The 9,060-nt window shown below is 51.2% G+C and overlaps 1 non-coding gene across 1 annotated transcript; it reads left to right on the forward strand.

The window, feature by feature from the left end:
• Positions 1 to 666: 666 nt before the first annotated feature.
• On the forward strand, positions 667 to 738 carry TRNAQ-UUG (transfer RNA glutamine (anticodon UUG)). Its single transcript has one exon. It is a non-coding gene; the product is annotated as a tRNA-Gln (tRNA).
• Positions 739 to 9,060: the final 8,322 nt, after the last annotated feature.

The following is a 9,060-nucleotide window of genomic DNA, read 5'->3' on the forward strand; positions in this document are numbered from 1 at the left end:
TGCAAAAGTGAAACTGCTGAGTCAAATGTAGTAAGAGGTTTAAAGCTGACCTGGAAAAACCCAAGGGGAAGTCCATCTCTCACTGATCAAAGCTTACAGTTTGGAAGGAACCACGTACCACAGCAGTGCCACCTAGTAGCCCGTAAAGCGGGGAGCGGAAGCAGAATGCTCTGGGTGTCGGCAGAAAGCCTGGTTTTAGGTCCACACCCTCATCTTTCGCGCTTGGGACACCCGGGCTTGAACCGCCGCCTCCCCACGTGCCAGTCCGCTTCTCTCCCTGCTTGGCCACACCAGCCCCGCAAGGAGCGCTTGGAAATAAATAAACAAGGCCGGAGCCCAGGATGCGTGCGCCGAGCGTTCCGCTCCCGGCAGGGGCCGCCGCGGGCCGTCTCCGCCCCCCAGCCCGCCGGCCTCCCGGCTTCCCCGGGCGCAGGTCAGGACCCCGGGAGGAGAGCAGGAAGAGCGGCGACAGGAGATGACACCGCAGGACTGGCAACGTCGGGGCCGCGGAAGCCCTTGCTGCTCCGCTTCCGCCCGCCCTCCCGGCCTTGGGCCCAGAGCGCAGAGCCCCGGCGGGGAGAACCGGACCTCCGCCGGCGTTCTGGAAGGGCAGCTTCGCGCGCCATGTGGCTTGAGAAGCCTCCCGGCCGCCTAAATCCGCCAGCAGGTCCCATGGTGTAATGGTTAGCACTCTGGACTTTGAATCCAGCGATCCGAGTTCAAATCTCGGTGGGACCTCTTCAAATCTTTTGGTTCTACAATTCCTGTTTTGAGGACTGCTGGCGGCGGCGGCCGCTTGGGGCTGTGCCGTTACCCCCGTGACCCAGGGGATCGCGGTTTAGGGTCCCTCCCCCTCTCTGGTTTCAGGTCCAGCCTGGGAGTCGCAGTGCGCATGCGTGAGAGTCAGGGCGGAAAAGTGTTGGTGGAGGCCGAGAGTGACTTTACCTTGGAGGGGACGGTGAAGCGACCCCAGGGAGCCTGCCTCGGACCGCAGCCTTCCGGACTAGAAGACACCCCCCCAAACCCCCGCTGTTGGGAATCTTTCTTCCTATTGGCTAATGTGCAGAATACGATCAATTACTGCTTTATAAACGGATTGAAATACTGGGCGGAGCCAAGGGGCGCGGGAAACAGTAACAGACTGGGGAGAAGGGAGTGTCGTTTGGATCCAGTCCGCCTGTGCGTGGGTCAGATAGTGAAGTGGGTCTGGTTGGTTGTCCGGCACTCAGGCAGTAGGCAGTGAGGTTGTCCATGTCTGTTTTTCAGGCCGTGCCAGTCGGTCAGGGGTCTCCGACCGCGGTTTCTCACCTTGTGGGTGGGGTGTTTTTTCCCTTAGAGGGTAGGAATCTCTATGGGGTTCACTAACAGGGTTGAGCACGTCTGTTGGCGAATCTGTCCAGGACTGGTGTTTTGGGTGCTGGCCAGTCGCGCGTGATTTGCAGGAAAGGGTGTGTCTCTGGGGTAGAGGGGAAGAGGCGCGCCTGGAGTGTTGTCTTCTTTGAATTGTATCTGGGCTTTGAGAGCTGTCTGGCCCCTGGGATGAGTGACGAGGGAGCCCATTGACGCATTTGTGATCTCCCTACAGGGTGATTGGCACCCTGGCTATACATGCCCGCCCCCTGGGAGTATGCCATGGAAACACGATCCTCGCTCCGCTTTCCCCTGAGCATCCCTCCTCCCCACCCCACCCACACACTGCATAAACGTTTGAATGGATTTGTGTGTGTGACCGAGCCCAGCCTCAAAAATACGTAGGCATGAGAGGTGGGAGGGCTTGCTCTACCAGACATTAAAGCTTATTATCAACTATGAACTATAGGAATTAAAATAGTGTGGTCCTGGTGCAAGAGAGACAAACATGCCAATGGAGCATAACAGGGGGCCCCGAGATAGCCCCACACATATCTGGACAAGTGATTCATGACGAAGGAGCACAACAGAGCAGGAGGGAAAAGAATCTACTTTTCAATAAATTATTCTGGGAGAACTGGGTGTCCAAATGGAAAAATATGAAATCAGTTTCCTCCCAACTTACACTAAACACAGCAATACATTCCGTGTGAATCACAGACCTTAACGGGAAAGGAAAAGCAATAAAGCTTTTGGAAGAGAACACAGGAGAGTATCTTCATGACCTCAGGGTAGGAAAAGTCCTCTTAAACAAGACACAAAGAGTTCTGAAAGCTTAGTCCATGTCACCATATTAATATGCTACTCTGTGTTCTTCTTATCAAGAAACCCCAATAAGAAAGCCAAAAGGTAACCCTCAGAATAAGAAAAGATATTTGTAATGCATAACTGGCAAAGAAATTGTATCTAGATGAAAGAACTTGTAATAATCAGTAAGAATATAAAATTAAAATTTAAAAAATAAGTCAGAATAAAGACAACCTAATAGAAAGATAGCAAACTACTTGAACTGGCACTGCACAAAAAAAGGAAATAAAAAATAACTGACAAAGGAGCACCTGGCTGGCTCGGTCGGGAGAGCATGCAACTCTTGACCTTGAGGTTGTGAATTCAAGCCCCATGTTGGGTGTAGAGATTACTTTAGAAATCTGAAGGGGCACCCAGGTGGCTCAGTGGATTAAGGCTCAGATTTTTGGTTTATGCTCAGTTGGTGATCTCAGGGTTTTGAGTTCGAGCCTCCTGTAGGGCTCTGCACTCAGCAGAGGTGGGGGGGGTCTGCTTAAGTTTCTCTCTGCCCCTCCCCACCGTCTGTTCTCTCTCTCAAATACATAAATAAATAATAAATCTTAAAAAAAATAACTGATATACATATGAAAAGATGCAAAGCGTCATTAATCATAGCAAAATGCAGGTTAAAAGCCCAATGAGGTACCACTCTACACTCAACAGAATGACAATGCTGACTCTTTTTAAGAATAGAGAATAGGGGCGCCCGGGTGGCACAGTGGTTAAGTGTCTGCCTTCGGCTCAGGGCGTGATCCCGGCGTCCTGGGATGGAGCCCCACATCAGGCTCCTCCGCTATGAGCCTGCTTCTTCCTCTCCCACTCCCCCTGCTTGTGTTCCCTCTCTCGCTGGCTGTCTCTATCTCTGTCGAATAAATAAATAAAATCTTTAAAAAAAAAAAAAGAGTGCCATACTCTATCGACTGAGCCTGGAACTGGTAATATTCTATTTCTTGTCCTGGGTGGAGGTTACATAGCTTGTTTGTGACAAAAATTTGTTAAAATGCACATTATGCTGTGTTCATTATTCTGAAAGTGTGTTTTTCAATGTAAGAAGTTAAGAAAGTACCTATCTAGAGACGTGTTTCTGTCCTGGTCACGGATGAGGAATCTGAGAGCAAGAATTTGTCCACAGACTGGGGAGTCAGGATAGAGATCCTCTACTCTGAGCCAGCCCAAGGGCGTTTGAAGGATCAGGTTCAATCCCAGGCATTATAGGAGAACACTGATGAATATCACCCTGCCCCTAACTGTCCAGGTGCATTTGGGTAAGCAATTCGAATGTTCTGAAATTGTAACTATGTGAGGTGATGGACGTGTTAACTAAACTTATTGTGACAATCATGTCACAATACACACGTGAAACAAATATTTATGTTGTGCACCTTAAACTTATACAATCATACATGTCAATTACATCTCAGTAAATCTGGAAAAAAGATATTAGGAGCCTCATTAGTAAAGGAAAAGGGACAACCGCGGTCCTTTTGCATAGCAGGGTGGCAAGAGCTAGTAAAATAGTAAGCAAAAGTCCTTTTCTGGGCACCTGAGCCAAGAGAGGCTCTCTAATGGTAACTGCTAGAAAGAATCAGAACAGAGAGGACTACAGAAGCTCAGACTCTTGAGAAAAGTGCTAATGTGGGGAGGAAAGCAAAACTTGAAGGGTAGCAACAGAGGCAGAGGATGAGAACCTGTGGGTGGAAGTTAGAGGGGCAATCAGAAGAACTTTCTAACAATTCCTGTGTCCGTCCACAGAACAGGCTTGAGAAATTCTGAGTGTCTCATGCCTGGAAGTCTCCTGGGGGCGCTCCAAGGTCTTTGTCACCTGGAGGTGTGGGAAGATTTCTAAAGGTTGGTCCCCATCCACTAAATTGATTTCCTAACTCACTAATGGCTCTTAACCCCCAGCTAGTAAAACATTTACAAGCTCGCCACCCCCACCCCATTCTGTCCTTCCCCTCCTAGCTGCAGATTTTCTGAGAGCCTCTGCACATTTCCGTCTCTAACTATCCCTCCTAGCTCAGGAAAGAAACTCTCTCTCCTCCAACAGTCTGAGGGGCCCCTCCCGAGGACTTTTTTCCCAGGAAGGTCCCCCAAAGGTAGCAGTTTTCATTAGGTAGTGACTGTCAAATGTTGTCCTTGACCAGAGTCACCAGGAGAGGGCAGAGCACCGGGCCACCAGGGAAGCCGGGTCTGTGCCTCCCCTGGCCTCTTTCCCTTATGCTCGATTGCCAGGGTTGTCGGTATATTGCCATCTTTGTCTATTCGTTTGTGCCTGGGATAATGTGTTTGCAACACGTCTCAGAATGCCCGGCACACAGAAAGTCTGTAAATTACGGGACACACGCAGTCATTGAACACCCACTTGTTGGACACCTACCACGTTCGAGGTGCTAGGAATATAAAAATCAAAGACACGACTTCTACCCTCAGGGTGCTTGAAATCCGGGCTGATAAACCGAGGACTGAAGCGGATGTAAAATGAAAAGCAGAGGGCTGGGAGTATAGGTGGACGCACGAGGGAACCGGGAAGCCAGAGGGGCCACGGGGATGTTGAGAAACCCCTTCAGAGTTGCCTCCCCCACTCAGTTTCTAACCCTCAGAGATCCTGGAGGAGGGCAGGGAGTAGCTGGCTGGGGTATGTTGAACCCCACCTTAAACTCTGCTCCTGGGGCGCCTGGGTGGCTCAGTCGGTGAAGTGTCTGCCTTGGGCTCAGGTCATGATTCCAGGGTCAAGATCAGCAGGCTCGCTGCTCAGCGGGGTGTCTGCTTCCCCCTCTCCCTCTGCCCCTCCCCCTGCTTGTGCTCTCTGGCTCTCTCTCAAATAAAGAAATAAAATCTAAAAAAAAAAAAAGAAAGAAAGGAAAAAAACTCTGCTCCTGATCTGGCCTTGTCCCCTGGGCTGGGAAAGAAAGAAACTTGAAGTCGTGTGAGACGTTTCCTTGCCATCCTGCCAACATTCAAGCAATCTCGAAGTCCTGAAAAGGGTACCTCTTCATCACCTCCCCTCTTCATCACCTCCCCAGTTCATCACCTCCTCTCCGTTCTTACTTCCCCAATTCCAGCCTGATCACATCTGAACATCTGCATCCCAGTGATTTCCCTTTTTCTGGGAACTGCACTTCTCGGGGGGGACCCAAAAGTCAGCAGGGAAGGGAATTCTTTCCTCTCTGATCCTGGGAAGCAATTAAGGTTCTGGTCAGATGATCAAGGTCTTAGAGACCAATCGAAGGACTGGAGACAAGGATATCTGGGGAGAGCTATGTGGCTGGTCGCGTTAGGGTGAGTTCAGAGATTGAACGTATTTAAGGATCATAGGTAGGTTTACCAGAAGGCTGCCCCTGCAGGAGAGGCTTATAACCCCCTGGACAGGGTGACCCCTGGGCTGACTGGCACTCATGAAACAAAGCAAGCAGCAAGGCAGGAACGGAGGTTATGCATGAGCGGAACAGCGAGGGCTTTCTTTCATCAAGGCCGGCACAGTTTTGCCAATGAACCAGCAACAGTGACAACCCCGAGCCGCTTATAAAATACCAGACCTCAAGGCAACCAGCCAGTTCTCTGGTGGCAGGTCAATGGAGGGGACAGACTCACTGGAACAGGACTTATTCAGGAATCGGATTTGTATTCCCTGCCCGCAGTGTCTCTGTCAGTGCTACAATCTATGGACCCATGAAATGTCTTCTAGGTGGCCATGGTGTCCTAGACCATACTAGCTCCCACAAAGAACCCCTTCCCTGGGGATGCCTGTGTGGCTCAGTCAGTTGAGTGTCTGACTTTGGCTCAGGTCACGACCTCAGGATCCTGAGTTTGGGCCCTGCGTGGGGCTCCCCTCTGAGCGTGGGGCTCCCCACTCAGCTTGTCCCTCTGCCCCTCCCCCTCCTTGTTCTCTCTCTCAAATAAATAAAATCATTAAAAAAAAAAAAAAGGATTTTATTGTGGCGCCTGGGTGGCTCAGTCGTTAGGCATCTGCCTTCGGCCCAGGGCATGATCCCAGGGTCCTGGGATCGAGCCCCACATCGGGCTCCCTTCTCTGCTGGAAAGCCTGCTTCTTCCTCTCCCACTCCCCCTGCTTGTGTTCCTCTCTCGCTGGCTGTCTCTCTCTCTGTCAAATAAATAAATAAAATCTTTAAAAAATAAAATAAAAAAGATTTTATTTATTTGAAAGAGAGACAGAGACAGTGCAAGCATGGCAGAGGGAGAGGGACAAGAAGACTCCCCACTGAGCAGGGAACCAGATGTGAGACTCGATCCCAGGACCCTGGGATCATGATCTGAGCTGAAGGCAGATGCTTAACAGACTAAACCACCCAGAGACCCTAATAAAATCTTTAAAAGAAGGAAGAGGAAGGGGAGGAGGAGGGGAAGGAGGAGGAGGTGGAGAGGGGGAGGAGGGGGAGGAGAAGAAAAAGCCCTTCCCTGAAAAATAAGTAAGACACTAAGTGGAATGTGGGTCCTGGAACAGAACAATGACGCTAGTGAAACAGGGAAATCCAAGTTGAAGTCTGGAGTTTAGTTCATAGGATCGTCCCAATGTTAATTTCTTTCTTTCTTTTTTTTTTTAAGATTTTATTTATTTATTTGACAGAGAGAGACAGCAAGAGAGAACACAAGCAAGGGGAGTGTGAGAGGGAGAAGCAGGCTTCCCGCCGAGCAGGGAGCCCCACGCGGGGCTTGACACGGGGCTCGACTTGGGGCTCGATCCCAGGACCCTGGGATCAGGACCTGAGCCGAAGGCAGACGCTTAATGGCTGAGCCACCCAGGTGCCCTGATAATTTCTTAGAGTTACTACAAGTACGTGGTTATAAGAAACATTAACCTCCGGGGAAGCTGGGTGAGGGGATATGGGAACCCTGTGCACTAGCCTGCAACTCTTCTGTAAATCTAAGGCAAGGGGTAAAGGCTGGCAGGATTTGCTGACCTCACCATGAGTCCATCATCTGGAAGCTGCTGGCTTTACAGAGCGAAGGACTGACCCGGCCAAGCCCCAGTGGGGTGCCAGCTGGGAAACACTTTGCAAGATGAGGTGCTGTCATCAATGGTGAGGCTGCTGCCCGAGCTCTGTAGTGAACCACCATCAACATAGTGCTTTTCTTTTGTGGGTCCGAACCCCCAGGATCTATGGGACAGGGGTGGGGACGGGCGGCTTAGATTACCCCCGCGACCCGCTCTCAGCATCACCACGCTCAGCCTCTGAACTGGCAGGTTAGGGCAGGCAAGGGGGGAATGTGGCCACCAGGGCACACAATAATTCCTTTGGGGGGAAACTGAGCTTGCCCTCTGCCATTTGAGGCTCCTCTGGCACTAGGAAAACAGACAGAAGAGGGGTTCAGAGCACTGGGCTCATGACTGACTTGGAGGCTTAGGGGTCCTGTGATTGTTACCATACCTTGGGGTGAACAGGAAGGGTGTGGGAGGAGCCAACAGAACCCCCGAGCATCTCTGGGCGCCCTGCGATGAGAAAAGGAGAGCCACAGAAATGCCTTAGGAATAATGGTTCGAGTCCCCGCTGGGTCACAGTCCAACCAGCGCCATACTGCCTGGAGGTAGTCGAAGAAGGACTGAGTGGGAGGAAGAAGGAAGCCATAGCCACGTGGCCCGTAACCAGAGGGCTGTAGCCCACACCTGCTTTTCCTTTGTTTTCTTTTCTTTTTTTAATTTTATTTATTTGTCAGAGAGAGAGAGAAAGCACAAGCAGGGGGAGCAGCAGGGAGAGGGAGAAGCAGGCTCCCCGTTGGGCAAGGAGCCCAATGCAGGACTCGATCCCAGAACCCTGAGATCATGACCTGCACCGAAGGCATGAACTTAACCGACCGAGCCACCCAGGCGCCCCTACCCTTCCCTTTTGAAAAAAAATAACAATTATTGTATTTAAGTCTTCTCTTTCTCGTTCCTCTTCTTTTCCTTCTCAAGTATCATGAGATTGGCTGGGCTTAATCGAGGTTGCAGAACCGTGCGTTAAGGGTCGGGCTGGAATTTTCGGGAGAGAGTTGGGAGAGCAGTGGACACTTCCCAGGAGATCCTGGATTCTGCCCAGTGGCCCGTGACGTCCCCACGAGGCCCAGGGCCTGCCCTTGGGCTGGGGCCTGCAGAGCAGGGAGAGTGTGCAGCTCTGATCGGATCTCTGTATCAGGTTAGGTTATTCTCACATCCTCGCCTTCTATCTAGTCGTCTCCCAAGCCAGGAGCTCATCGTCCCTGACAACTCCTTCCCCTTCCCCCATCACTCAGCGAGATGTCAAGACCTGAAAACTTCGTTTCCCAAAGAACTCCTCAGCCCACCTCCTGCTCTGGACTTAAGACAGCCACTCCCCCGGTCTAATGATCCTCTCCTTAATTCTCTCTCCGCCTCCATTCTTTTCTCCTTTCAATCTCTAAAAAAGCCAGTTTCCTTCTAAATGCAAACATTGCCAACTCGCTCCCCGCAGAGGAAGGCGGATGACACAAAGACCCCCCTCCGCTCATCTCCAACCCCACCTCTCTAGCAGCGAATTCCAAAGGTCTTGGCCTTTCCCTGGACGGTCCCACCCCAACCCGGTTGGTGTTTGTATTCAAACCCTGGTTCCTGCACGTTTCCCTTCTTGTATCTATGCCTCTGCTTACACGGCCACTTCAACCAGATTGGCGTTGCATCGCCCGGTTACAACTTCAATGTGGAGGCTTTTACCGGTTCTGTCTCCCAGGACGCCCCTCACCCATTCGGCTGGGTTAGGCTGCCCTGCTCTGGGGCCCCCTCAGCTCCCCCACAGACCTTGCACTGAATGCAATTGTATCACGTGAGTCCTTCTGATGAGGTCTTGGAATATAGGTGACGTTCGGTGGGGTGAGGTCCAGAACCAACGGCCAAGAAAGAATTCTTGAGAAGTC

Source organism: Ursus americanus, chromosome 23, assembly GCF_024610735.1.
Source record: "Ursus americanus isolate L20-20 chromosome 23, mUrsAme1.1.p, whole genome shotgun sequence".
Classification (NCBI taxonomy): domain Eukaryota; kingdom Metazoa; phylum Chordata; class Mammalia; order Carnivora; family Ursidae; genus Ursus; species Ursus americanus.